We start from the raw sequence: 14,523 nt of genomic DNA on the forward strand, positions 1-14,523 counted from the left end.
CAATGGGAACAGGCGTTCCCGACGTAGTGGGTAAATTCGAATTATTTGGCCAGTGTTCCAAAATCGCGCGCGAGAAGAACGTGTCTGTTCCCGCGCGGTAAACATCGTTACATAATTTCGAATATCGGTATTATCTCTCAGATTTATTTTTATCTTTTGTTTTTTGTGGTGCGTTGTGCGTGGTCAATGCCGCTCTGATTTTATAGTTTGTACGCTGGATTATTGGTAAGTGTTTCGATTTACGCTACCCACGTTTATTTTAAAACGTGCTAGAATATTAAATTGAGTGGATTTTTCCTGTTTTAATAATGAATTTTATGGTAACTTTGGTTCTAATGATAACTTCAAACCAATCTTTTTAAGAGACTAAAATTGTACAAGGAAATAAATTAACGTAAAAATTGATGGTGCAGTAAAGTGTAAGCAATTTGAATAATTAGTCAACAGTCAATAGTACTATTCAAATTATGCATTTAATGTAATTATTAACAAGAATAATACAATGTTAAAAACGGGCATTAAATGTTAATCTGCACTTTAAAATTGATTATTCCTAGTTCAGGACACTTTCAGTTTCTACCTGCATTAATTCAGGGCACATAATTTTACTACCTCCAAAAGTTTCGAAAAATTTCGGTGCACGCTTTTAGTTAGACAACATTATTAATTTGTAAATTATTTTAAGTAATACAGATTTTGTCGTTATGTTATGTAATCTTCAGTATAAAACATAATATCAAAGTAACCGCTATTGTCATAACCAGTTATTTTAAATTTTTGTCCTGCCCACGTGGCGTAGTGATAATAACTCTTGTTTGAAATATAAAGGTATCCGGGTTCTATCCCCGGTCACACAAATATCGTTTAGATTTCTGTTTTCGGTTCAGGGATTATACGCTTAAAAGATTTGTGTTGTTAAGCTTAAAAATACTTAGACATTTTTGAGGAGATTTATGCAAAGATACAGGGACTTAAACAAGTGACACAGATTAGGTATTTTTCTTATGGCATAGACTCGGAATGTCTTTTTACCAAAAAATCTAGAATTCCTACCTACTACTTTACTACCTATCTTTTCGAAGTACACAAATAGATGTTCGTAATGTACCATTAAGTACTAATTATTGATATCTGCTATGGCTGAAGCATGAGATTTGACATTGGACTTGAAAACGATGACTGATCACTGTCTAATTCAATTTGCAGTTATTATGAACGTACCTACAATGTCAATGCTTTAGATAATTAACGCTAAATATTGTACCCTGCTAGAGAACTCTACCTATTTCACCCTTTAAACCAGAACTGAGTCGTTCCACACCACACCACCACCACACCTATTTCTACCTAATAACAGCAGTGTTAGGTGCTGCTGTGTTCCGTTTTGAAGGGTGTGGTAAGGGAGACAGACTTTTCCGAGGCGTTCCAGCTTAGTCCTCAGGGGTAGCGCGCATCTGTGGCCGACCTCCGGTAGGAATATCTAATACTATCTGAGGTTGATTACAGATGTCCATGAGCGGCAGTAGCCACTTACCATCAGGTGGACTGCATGCTCGTCTGCTACTCCATATTATATATAAAAAAAAACTGAGTCGTTTTGTTCTGATTAAAGGTAAATGAATATTAGAAGGTGGTCAAACCCTTTGTCTATAACAGTAGTGTTAAGCGTTGCTGTGTCCCGCTTTGCAGAGAGCGCAGGGTGTAAAATGGCAGATATACTTATCCTAGGCGTTCCAATTTAGTCCTCAAGGACCAACCTCAGATGTCCATGGGCGGCAGTCGCTACTTACCATCAAATGGACTGCATGCTCGTTGGCTACTTCAATATTAGAAGCTATGATGGCAAACAGACACATAGACAGATAGATCAACTTATAACACTTCTTTTGCGTCGGGGGTTAAAAATAGGTGCACATCGCCAAGAAACAAAGTTTTTTAAATGATGTTTTGGCGGCAGTGCTAATGTTTATAGGAAATACGCGTTGTACTTTGTAATGTCAATCGCTTGTCGATCATACCAGAGGTTCTCAACCTCGCGACATTTACAAAGAAAGAACAGCGCGTATATATGAATAAAGATACAGTGTTCTGCTTTAATCGATACATATTTAAAAATAAAAATCTAGTAAACACAGTTATCAAAAAAAATACTTAATAACTTAATATTGCAAAATGGTTAGTTTTAACCTTTCCTTTACTTCTACAGATTTATTTTATGATAAATGCAACACCGATTCTTCACTTATACGTTTGAAAAATAATCTAAAATTGTATTTAAGATGCCTTTTTTCATTTGAGGCCTGAATCAGCCAGGCTTTTTGTTATCTTTGACTGTCTACATTTCGACAATTTAGCTCTAGACCCGTTTAGACACCCTAAAAGGCCCAGGGGGTGCGACCGCCCAAGTTGAGAACGTATGAACTATTTGATGCCTTATCTAAGAATACCGAATGAGTTGTCAGCGTGTGTTAGTGCATTTTATTAATAAATTAGTCATCCGTTTTACAAAAGTGATTGTTTAGTGGTATACAATCAGCCTTAGAATGATGACATACGCTTATGTTATTTTCATACGATTATTTAAAATGTATCTTCAATTTTTTCATAAGATTGGAGTCGGAGGTTGAAGTCTGCCTGACAATAACCGCTGGTGGCTTTTGCCGTCCATGGGCATCTGTAATAAAGAAATCAATCCGCCCAACCCTTTTTAGTCCTACCATTTTTATATTTCGTATTACACCTTAACATTGTGTAAAAATATGCCGAAATATTTTTTTTCATTTTGAATCTCATTAGAACCCAGTAGCTATAGGCAAAAAATCGAGATAAAGTTTGTAGAATTCTTTCTGGTTTGATTCCGTAGGCACTACCGCCACACTTATTTTTGCGTTATAACAGCAGTGCTAAGTATATAAATGTATATCATTGTTTTATTCTGTTGAAGTGTGCAATAAAGAATATCTATCTATCTATTTAAGCGCTACTGTGTTCTGGTTGAAAGGGAATGATACTTGAAATAAAACATCAACCGAGGCATTCTAAGTTATTCTAATGACTTTAAACTTATTTAGACTTGATAGCAGACAGCCATGGTGGCAGTGATAGCCTAGTGGTTAAGAAACTCGGCCTCTCGATCAAGGGGTCCGAGGTTCAAATCCCAGGCACGCACCTCTGATTTTTCAAAGTTATGTGCGTATTAGAAATTAATGATCACTTGCTAAGCGGTGAAGGAAAACATCGTGAGGAAACCTGCATACCTAAGAGATTTATAAAAAAAAAATCTCAAAGTTATGTGAAGTCTACCAATACGCACTTGGCCAGCGCGGTGGACTATGAGAGGAGACCCTTGCCCAGCAGTGGGACAGTAATGGGTTGACGATGGTGGCAGTGACCTTATCCATTAGGTAGACTGCATGCTCGTTTGATAAGCATTATTATAAATGATATTATAATAAAAATAATAATAAAATGATATTATTAGACAGTATATGACTATAGCACAATACCATATCACTGGTATTCGCCAATTGTTGCCATACACACGAACAACAACGAGCACGTTAAATGGGGTAATTTCTTTCGTAAATGGATACTCGACGAACGGATGTCTTCATTTCGTTCCTCGTTTATTTATATACACGTCCTACACGTTACCAAGTACATACATATAAACTCTATGTATGTATGGCTGAGTAAGATAGTGTCAGGCGTGATTGGTACATAAAAATAAAAAGTTTAAATAGCCTATAAAACTAACTTTATGAGAAAAGCTTATTATAATGTAAATCAGTACTTAAATGATAAACCGCATGGTATGACTCCAGCTCCAATATCAATAATTAATTATATGTACCACTATGTAAAATTGTATATTATGTACCCTTTAAAAGATGCAAATATGCACACGTATGGAGTTTCTTGCGCCGCTTCTTCTCCATAGCGAAACACCTTCCGAAGCGGTGGTAGTTAGTTGACTTTCAAAAAGTATTCTATATGAATCAATTTTGAATAAATGAGATTTGAATTTTAATTCGAATAAGATTTTGGGGTTGGGGGGTTACTCACAGGGGAAATTTGATTAAACTAAACCACTTTTTTCTAACGCTTTTTAAAATAATATTTTAGTTTGTTGTAAAGTCCGGCATACCCTCTCCGCATCCCCGCGGCAGAGCAATCCATGCAGGGTGGCCTTACCAAAAGAGTCTAACTAAGTGCGAGTTGTACTCGACGATTTTGTGGGAGACAGGACCCCTGTGACCCGCCTCCTGGAACCACGCCTGTATATTGTAATTAGAGATGCGCCGAATAGTGGTTTCACCAAATAACCGAATACCGAATAATATTCGGTTTACCCTTAACCGAACCAAAAATATTCGGCCAAATTATTCGATTTACCATTTCTATATTGTCAATTTACCAGTTATGTGTGTTCATTAACACTTTAAAATGTTGATTTGAGTTTTAAAAGTAAATACTGATTTAAGGTTAAAAATAAATGTTGACTATACTAACTATAGATTAAGTAATAAATGTGTTGACTTGAGGTTTCAAAATAACTGTTGATTTGAAGTTTGATTACTTTATTTTATTAGATTTATTCAACACATTCTTCATAGGATTTTAGTTTGACTTAAAATATAACATAAATCTTATAGAAGTTTTGTGTTTTACTCCTTGTACCATGTCGTGTATACAAGAAAATAGAAATAGTCGAACCGAATATACTCGGCACTAAAACAGAATAATTCGGCCGAATACAAATAGCAAAAAAAATGCCGAATACGCCGAATACCGAATACCAAACGAATATTCGGCGCATCTCTAATTGTAATGAATGAACTATGAAGATAGTCACCATTCCGTAGATTTTTACCTGTATGCGAAGGGTAATCTTTTTCAAGTGTATGTATGTATGATTCTTACTTTGGCACGTCCTACAGCCTAATAATCATTTGACACTAATTCCTAACTACCAAACTTCTGAAGGTGGTAGAACCCTTTGTGGTTCAAATCCAGCGGCACCACCGCCACACCTATTTATGCCTCATAACAGTAGTGTTAAGCGCTGCTATCTGGGGTTGATTACAGATGTCCATAGGTGGCAGTAGCCACGTGGACTGCATGCACCTCTGCTACTCCTAAATTATAAAAAATATATAAAAATGTTTTTATTATAGTTAATAACTATTTATATACATATAGGTACGTACACATAATTATTCATCTATTTGGACACTCAGACGTCTTCATATGTCTGGCGCCTTTCGGACGCCTAATATCATCCCCCTTACTACCCTTATCGTTTACATACTAATGTATTAATCTATCTTGCGTTTCGTTAGAAGGGTGTGTGTCTACTGATTTACTGAGTATTAATAACGGAGGTTACCGTTATTAATACTCAATCTTGCAATGTTTTATCTATCTAAGATAGTCTTTGACAATTTTTTCATACTAGACATTGTCAAATTTCGGTCTTTGGTAGGCAAAAAATGCATAAGATATTATCAAATTTCCCACTGTTTTAGACAATATTGGATAGACACGCACCCGTAATCGGTTTCAGATAGTTTTATATGGTGTTACAAATGTACATGGGCGGCAATGACCATTAAGTATCAAGTACATGCTCGTTTGCTAAATCTTAAAGAATATAGTTTCTCATCCGCTGTGAATTATTATTTGGCTCGTCGTTGACCCATTACCCACTGCTAGGCACTGGTCCCCTCTCAGAATAAGAAATATTAGTCCGTAGTTCACCGCCCTGGCCTATTGGGTATTGATAGACTTCTCATACCTTTGAGAACATTTTTAAGGCCTCTCAGGTATGACGGTTCCCTCTCAATGTTTTCGTTCGTCGTTTAAGCAAGTGATAAATTTTAAATATGCATTTAGTTTAAAAATCAGACTTGCGTGCCTGAAATTCAAACCTCGGACTCCTAGACTGAGTGGCCGATTTTCAACCACTCTGCTATTTGGATTAGTTCTTACGAATGCAACCATTCTGCATACAACGCAAATGGTCTAAGAGGGTGCAATTAATACCGATATGCGACTAACTGACCGCTAAGTAGCGATAATGAGCTTTCCTGAGCTAAACGAGGCCGGACGGACTGACAGACAAGCTATTGTCATATTTACTAGGACACGAAAACGAGGTAAATAATTGAAAGTCAAGTACCTACATTCCACGTATTTTTTTTAAGAGTAGCAGTCTAGCATGCCTACTACTAATCAACCCCAGATAGGATTAGATACTCCTACCTGAGGTCGGCCACAGATGCACCGCTACCCCTGAGGACTAAGCTGGAACGCCTCGGAAAAGTATGTCTCCCTTACCACAGCCTTCAAACGGAACACAGCAGCGCCTAACACTGCTGTTATCAGGCAGAAATAGGTGTGGCGATGGTGTCGCCGGAGTCGAACCACAAAGGGTTCTACCACCTTCACTCGTGTACTGATTACCCGTATTCGTGTAATCATACACGAATACGCAGACCACCTGATGATAAGTGGCCACTGTCGCCAATGGATATCTATTATCAACCCCCAGATAAATGCGTTGTTACCCCTGAGCTCTAGCGGCTTAATTCGGAAGGGGCGGTCCGCCCCGGGCCTCTGTACCTGGGGGACCTCCAAACACAGTTGCTAAAAAAAGGTCGTCAGAACCAAACAATCTATGAAATGTGTATCACTCAGCGAAAAAAGAAGTTCACCGAATCACAAGCGAATAATATATAATATAATATAATATAATATAATAAAGCGAATATGTTAGATTTGTAATTTTACTCACTTACTCCGGTGGCTCGTCGACCCGAAGTGAGTCTTGGCCTCCGATACAAGAAGTCGCCATTTCTCCCGATCCTGTGCAATTTTTATTTGCGAATATGTGCGATTTGTAATTTTGTATAACCAAATCAACTTTTTAGAGTAGATGCCTCCATTCAACTTTCCGCCCCGGGACTCCAAAGAGTCCGCCATTGTCTCTGAGGACTATGTTGGAACGCCGCGGATAAATTCCATTTCATCAACATGTCAGCATTTTCAACTCAAAGTATGTTAAATGTAATGTAAATTATTTCTGCCGAACTGTTGAGGTCGGTTCTCTTCTCAGAGTGGAAAGAGTTTAGATTTAGATCATAGTCCTCCACAAGACTTAAAGTATAGGTTGTTAGACTTTTTTACAGACTCAGTCACACAGGCTTCCTTTCGATGTTTTCCTAAACCAGCAACTATGATAAATAATGATTGATTCCTTTTTTTTTTGGAGGGGAAAACCTTCAAATGGTACCCGGTGCCGTGGGAGCGATACGGGGTTATTGGGGGTGGGTTTTTTACCGCACTAAAACCCTCCCGGTGGCCGTCCTCAGCAGTGCGTAGATGACTCCGGGATCTCCAAAGGAACGCAACCAGAGTCCTCTCAGCGCACTGCCCCGTCGGGCTCCGCCCAAGTGTGATTGAATCACCACACTTTTCGATGTATACGACGGTATGCGACCACACATACCGCCGTCCTTCCCGGCGTCGTTAACCGGGCGGTTCGAGCTCCCACTCTTACCGCCCGCAACCCCGAAAGCCCCTTTTAGTCGCCTGTTACGACAAGCATGAGATACTGTAGCCCTATTCTGGTCCCGGAACTACAGGGACAAAAAATATTTTTAGTTGCGTAAGTTTGAAACACGTCGTCATTGAGTTTGACCCCACGTCTCTCGCGCAGTATGGAACGCAGTAGCAGCTCAGCGCATTACACCACGGTGTACTTTGATTCCTGTTACGCACTTAACTTTTAAAACTTTTTAAATCATGTGTTTTATTAGCATAACTTCCGCCAAAACTCATCTAAGTAATATAGTTATAAAGTTATAAAACAATTTACGTATTGATATAAAAAGTGGTAGTATGCATACTTATCAGGATGACCGGTGCGAGTTATCTAAACATTAACAGTGTGGTGATAAGGGACACTTGTTGGACCCATAGACCAACGAATGTGTAGAAATTACAGAGGACTGATTATTTAGATTTTTGGAGATATAGCATATTGTTATAGCAGAATATTTTTCTGACGATACGTGTGGCGCAGCGGTTACCATACTGTTTTGATGCGCAAAGGGCTACACTGATGTGTAGCCGGGGATCGAACCCAGGACCATCGAACAGGTCCCATTTAGATATCAATCTAAATTATGTATTTAGATTTCTGCTCCTGGGTCTGTATTTGTGTATTTATCTCTGTGTGTCTATGACACCCACGATACAAGGAATCCTAGTGTGGGGCTGTGAGTGTAGAATGCATCTTCATCTCTTAAGAAAAAATGTATTTCGGAACTTGAATAGATTTGTATTTTTACCCGAGTCGAAGGTAATGTTTTTTGGCCTTGGCGTGTCCTGTAGCCCAAACACCTTGAAGGATTTTAAGAGGTATATGAAGTGTCCTTGTATTCAGCTAAATTGTGGGAGTGATATAGGAATTATTTTTAAGTCGCCGAGTTTCTTTTTATATCATTTCATTTTTTGTTTTCCAGTATACTATTTGGGGTTAATTACGGTTATCTATGGGGTATTGAAACTGACATCTGTATACATATAATAGATAAAATTATGATTAAAAATTACGTTAGGCCCTTCTATTCGTTACTTAGTCTACGGAATTATAACATTGGCGTACGTGAATCGCTTTATTACGTCTATTAGCAATTTCAGTAACGTAAGTTGTAGTGGAATAAAAATCAGATTTTATTAAGCAGATAGTTGCAAACTTGGTTTATGGTACTCGGTTACGGATTATGTATTTTGGACTTAGATTTGTACCATAAATTGTAACTGACCATTGGAACTGACACGTTTTTTGACTAAGACCGACATGTGACAAGTGATGTATTAAATACTATGAGTTTCTAGTTTCAAATCGAAGTTCGAATAGAGATGGGCTGGGAGGAAAGCAAAGACCATCAGAACCGCATGGACATGAAAAAGAGCATCTAGAACACCGTAGGGTTTTAGTCGATGAGAGTCCAGACTATCTTCTCTATTGCCCCCGCGGCTGAGAGGAATCTAGGGTTTCTCCACGTAATCAAGGTTGAAATCAATTTTGAAATGTGGAAGCACCAATGGTTCTACCGAGGTGGTATCATCGCCACACAAATTTCCTATTTTGACGCAGTTCTGCTTTTTGTTGGTAGGGTGTAGTAGCTGCCAGTTGACTTACAAATCAGCTGACCATCTTAGTCCAGGAGTGCATCAGTAATCTTCATATAGAACTTATTATATATAGATGACGCAGCTCCCATTTACCACCAGGCTTATATGCTTGATTACTACTTCTATAATATAAATTGAATATAATATAATTTGAAGGTGGTAGAAACCCCTGAGGTTCGACTCCGGTGGCACCACCGCCACATCTATTTCTGCCTCATAACAGCAGTGTTAAGCGCTGCTGTGTTCTGGTTTGAAGGGTGTAGTAAGGGAGACATCCTTTTCCGAGGTGTTCGAGTTAAGTGCGGCGCATCTGTGGCTGACCTCAGGTAGGAATATCTAATCCTATCTGGAGTTGATCACAGATGTCAATGGGCGGCAGTAGCCACTTACCATCAGATGGACTACTTACTCGCTTGCTTTTTCTATATTTTAAATAAAATACAACCGCAACCGAATGAGATAAATATAATACTTTTACAAGATCCTATAATCACAAGTATTGCCGAACGGTAGCGGGGATTATTCTAATCTTGTTGATATACCATAACCCACTTAAGGTGCGCTATCTGTTAAGTGGCTGTAAATACCATAAGTACTGTTGATCTGCCTTGCGGGCTCTGGGTGTGATCTATGTACGATATTTTGAGATTTTTGGTGGGATATGGATGTGTGTGTGTGTGTTTCCGTTGCATCCACGATACGGGAAATCTTAATGTGGGACAATGAGTATTAAGAAAGTTATATTTACTCGTGCTTATGAAAATTATAAGTACATAAAAAAATGTAAATGTGCTATTATTTCGTTTCATTGACATTTCCACACACACACACTATAGTTATAGGTACATAGGAGTTAATGCTAAGTTTCTAGGGTTCCCAACTAAAAGGGTTTCAATGGAACCCGTTTAAGGCTAAAACTTTGTTACAGAGGACTCCGTCTCCTTATAACAGATCAAGATCTGTAGATAAAATTAGACTCATCAAGATCGGTAATAGGTTTACATCAAGATAGGTAATAATTTCTTGCAATTCCAATGTAAATACCTATTCGTATGACCACTGCGACAATAAATTCTAAAAATAAAAATAAAAAAGTAAAAACATAAGTACATGACGTCTCCATACATTTTTTGCGTTTTTAGCTGTTTTTGCTAGATCTTATACGCAATGCGTTTCATCTGTGAACCCGACTCACACTTGACATATTTCTTATTTCCCTATGTGTTAAATAGGCGATTATTTTCCATACAATTTCACTTCAATTCAAAATACTATCCATAGTAAACAGGACAATACAACATGTAAATCAATTGTTTGCCTATCTACCAATCTCAATCGAAGGACAAGTGGACAGCCGTGATAACACTATCAGCGTCAGATTTGGCGCCGATGTTTATCGACACTCCATTATGGAAGCTACCACCCTTCGTGGAATATGCGTGTTATTACGATTGGAATGCGTAAACAAGTAAACATTAATACACGTATATTATATACGTACCTATATGTTCTATTTGTCAACCTATTTGTTACTGCTGGGCACGGGTCTCCTCTCTGAATTTAGTTTGTAATTCCCCGCGCTGGCAAGTTAATGGGCTTCACACACCTTTTAGGACTTTATTTTTAGAATTCTCAAGCTTAAATCTTTTCCTTTACATTTAAAGTAAGTGATAATTAATAATATATAAATAATAATATATTATTAATAATATATAATAATATATGTAAGTAAGATAAGTAATAATATATGTAGGTATTATTTTCCTGCTTATTTTTAACCGATGTGGGTCCCACTTGAAATAGATATTGCGAAATTTCTCGGAACGTGTTTAGTAAAAGGAAAATTGCAGTTAAATAAAGATAGTACTTGAAGGTAATTTGAAATTCGAAAGATGCAAAGTTACTTACATATAACGTAGGGTAGCAGTGATAACCTAGTGGTTAATAAACTTGACCTCTCGATCGAGGGGTCCGAGGTTCAAATCCCAGCCAGGCACTATCACTTGCATTATCACTTGTTAAAACAATGAAGGAAAACATCGTGAGGAAACCTGCATATCTGAGAGATTTATAATAAAAAAATATATATCTCAAAGATATGTGAAGTCCAATATGCACTTGGCCAGCGCGGTGGACTATGGCATAATCCTTCCCATTCTGAGAGGAGACCCGTGCCCAGCAGTGGGACAGTAATGGGCTGATGATGATGATGATGAACGTAGGAGGCGAATATATATTTCATTTTGCCAGCGGGAGATTTCCCGTCAGCATAGGTGTCCATGGCCGCACAGCAGTCTTGCTCTAACAGTACCAGTTTGGAGCTTGTATATATGCAAGCTGTTTAGAATCTAGCGATATGTCTTGCCAAGTTGCAGGAAGTCGCCATATATAATTAGGTACATGGATATAATACCTACATAAAAATATCCAGGTGCTACAGGACTAACCGAATATTTAGTAATATCAGCTATATCATAACTAAGAGGATGTATGTAGATTGGGCCACTTTTTGACTATGAACAGAAGGCTTATCTAAAACAGACAACTTCATGCTTATAATATTGTTCGGTTATCATAACCAAATATTTAAAGTTCAAGGGTCAATGGTTTCTTGAATGATTTTGACAATGATAAACTTATTTGTGACGACTATAATTATAACACGGATTTCTGATAACATATTTATGACTTCGCTTTAAGTTTTATTTTTATTGTTTATGAAAACCTTTTTTTTTTCAATCATTCGTAGATTTCTGGTAAGATGCTTTCCTATCACGCGGACTTGAGTCCCGCGTGGCGGTCCGCATGCCACTTGAAACGTATCGTTTCATAGATACTGCGGTTTACTCACTTTAGATACTGTAATAAGATGTAGTGTATTGTATTGTACCCGGCGTTTATATTATAAATGTGACTTTGCACTCAGATTTGTCGCTTGTTTCTGTGATTTCCAACCCTGTAGTCGAATCACAATAATATATGTTTCCTGTCAAGCCAAACGCACGTGGAAGGCGATGAGACTGCAGCGGGTTTTTTTTTAATATAGGAGTAGCAAACGAGCATGTAGTCCATCTGGTTGTGAGTAGCTATTTCCGCCCATGGACATCTGTAATCAACCCCAGATAGGGTTATATTCCTACTTGAGGTCGACCACAGATGCGCCTGAGGTTTAAGCTTAAACGCCTCGGAAAAGTATGTCCCCCTTACCACACCCTTCAAACCAGAACACAGCAGCGCCTAACGCTGTTGTTATGAGACAGAAATAGGTGTGGCAGTGGTGCCGCCGGTGTCGAACCACAAAGAGTTCTACTACCTTCAAAAAGGATTAATATATAGACACGCGGACACCTGCGTGACAAGAAAGAGGTCCGCGTTGTTCTGAGGAATAAACAAACACTGCTGTTTAATTATTATCATATCATGCCACATTACAATTGAACGTCGGAGTTCAATTGTGTGCAACAGGATGACTCTGATATTGCTCCTACATCTCATTGACCCTTATTATAAAATCTACGTAGTTTCTAAAGATTTATATTAAAACTTGACAGACTGACGTGATAGGTACTTTTTAGAGTTCCGTACCCAAAGGGTAAAAACGGAACCCTATTACTAAGACTGCGCTGTCTTTCCGTCTGTCCGTCTGTCACAGGGCTCTATCTTCTGAACCGTAATAGATAAACACTTTTTTATATATTCCATTTATAGTCTTCGCCCCCGTGAGTCCTTACGAGAACTGTTTAAATCTATAAATATTTTGACAGTGCCTAGTCAATATATTTATGAAAATATCTTATATGCTCGCAAAAATTATTCTTCTTTGGAAAAAAAATATAATAGGCACAGTCATAATACTAGAAATAAAGATAAATTGGCCATACCTCAATTTAGATTAAGCAAGGTGTGTAATTCTTTTATGGGGAACTGTATTCGTTTCTACAATAAAATACCAAAAGACATTATCGATTTATCCGAGAAAAGGTTTAAATCTACTATAAAATTAACTTTATGTAAAAAAGCTCATTATAATGTAAATCAGTACTTAAATGATAAATCCGTATGGTATGACAACTCCAGCTCCAACATCAAAAATTAATTATATGTAGGTACCACTATGTAAAATTGTATATTATTTACCATTTAAAAGATGCAAATATGCACACGTATGGAGTGTCTTGCGCCGCTTCTTCTCCATAGCGAAATACCTTCCGAAGCGGTGGTAGTTTGTTGACTTTCAAAAAGTATTCTATATGAATCAATTTTGAATAAATGAGATTTGAATTTGAATTTGAATTAGAGTCGGTATAAGGGTGGCCGCTATAACAAATACTAAAAGTAAAAAAAGTAGAAAAATAAATGGGGGTCGACAAAGGTACATTAAACTGATAGTTACGTTTTTCGCTTTATCTGTTTAACGGTAATAGGTAGACAGTTCAAATTTTTACAATGTATTGTATTAATATTGTATTGTATCAATGGCTGCTATAATAACAAATACTAGAAATAAAAAAAAATGTTGGTGGTACGGAACTCTCCGGGTGCAGGTTCGACTTGCACTTGGCCAATTATTAGATAAGATCAGAATGGAAGGAGAGCCTCTGCATTATCTTTAATGATTGCTTCAGCTAAGTTTGAAATTTGACAATTTTACGTCTATATTTTATTTTAATCTTTTGAACTTCGGGCTTAGATACATTTGTAACATAGACTAACTATACTATACTATACTATACTATACTATACTATACTATACTATACTATACTATACTATACTATACTATTCTATAATAACTAAGGTGGAACGCGTCATGTGATAAAGTAAACCTATATATACCACTTTACAATCTTTTGTCAGATAAGCTTATCCACGATTTATTATCTACTCCCAGATTGTGATAATATTTGATTTTCAGAATCTTAAAAATAATACACAACATGCAATCATATGAGTATTATAGTATTATAGTACTTATAGGCTCATATCGTCGTAGAATTGAAAAACAATCTTGTGTATGCTTTCGTATATTAGATATTTCCTATCCATTATTGATGTAAAACATCTATAGCCGCACGTAAAACCGATTTCTGGCGTGGCGACGCATTCCGTGGCGACGCCACGCTATACGATGGTATATATATACCGTCTATATGCAGTAGTGTGTACGGTGTGGCGACGCGTCGCCATGCGCAATCGAATTCAATAAATAGTCATCGTTATCTGGAAAAATATCGTAATATTTTATTTTATCATTATGACATATTTAGTTCCTATCACAATATGTTCTTTTCTGCATATTACTTTTACAAAATAATGTCGAT

The 14,523-nt window shown here is 37.3% G+C and overlaps 1 protein-coding gene across 1 annotated transcript in view; it reads left to right on the top strand.

Moving 5' to 3' along the window:
• The first annotated feature begins 36 nt into the window (after positions 1 to 36).
• LOC140745721 (facilitated trehalose transporter Tret1) overlaps positions 37 to 14,523 on the top strand; it is a 29,913-nt gene continuing 15,426 nt past the window's right edge. Inside the window, exon 1 of the mRNA XM_073077618.1 lies at positions 37 to 225. The gene's annotated coding sequence lies outside the window, so the exon portion shown is untranslated. The remainder of the gene's footprint in view (positions 226 to 14,523) is intronic.

This window comes from Epargyreus clarus, unplaced genomic scaffold (genome assembly GCF_041222505.1).
Source record: "Epargyreus clarus isolate Ecla_fem2 unplaced genomic scaffold, WU_Ecla_fem_2.2 ptg000002l, whole genome shotgun sequence".
NCBI lineage: Eukaryota > Metazoa > Arthropoda > Insecta > Lepidoptera > Hesperiidae > Epargyreus > Epargyreus clarus.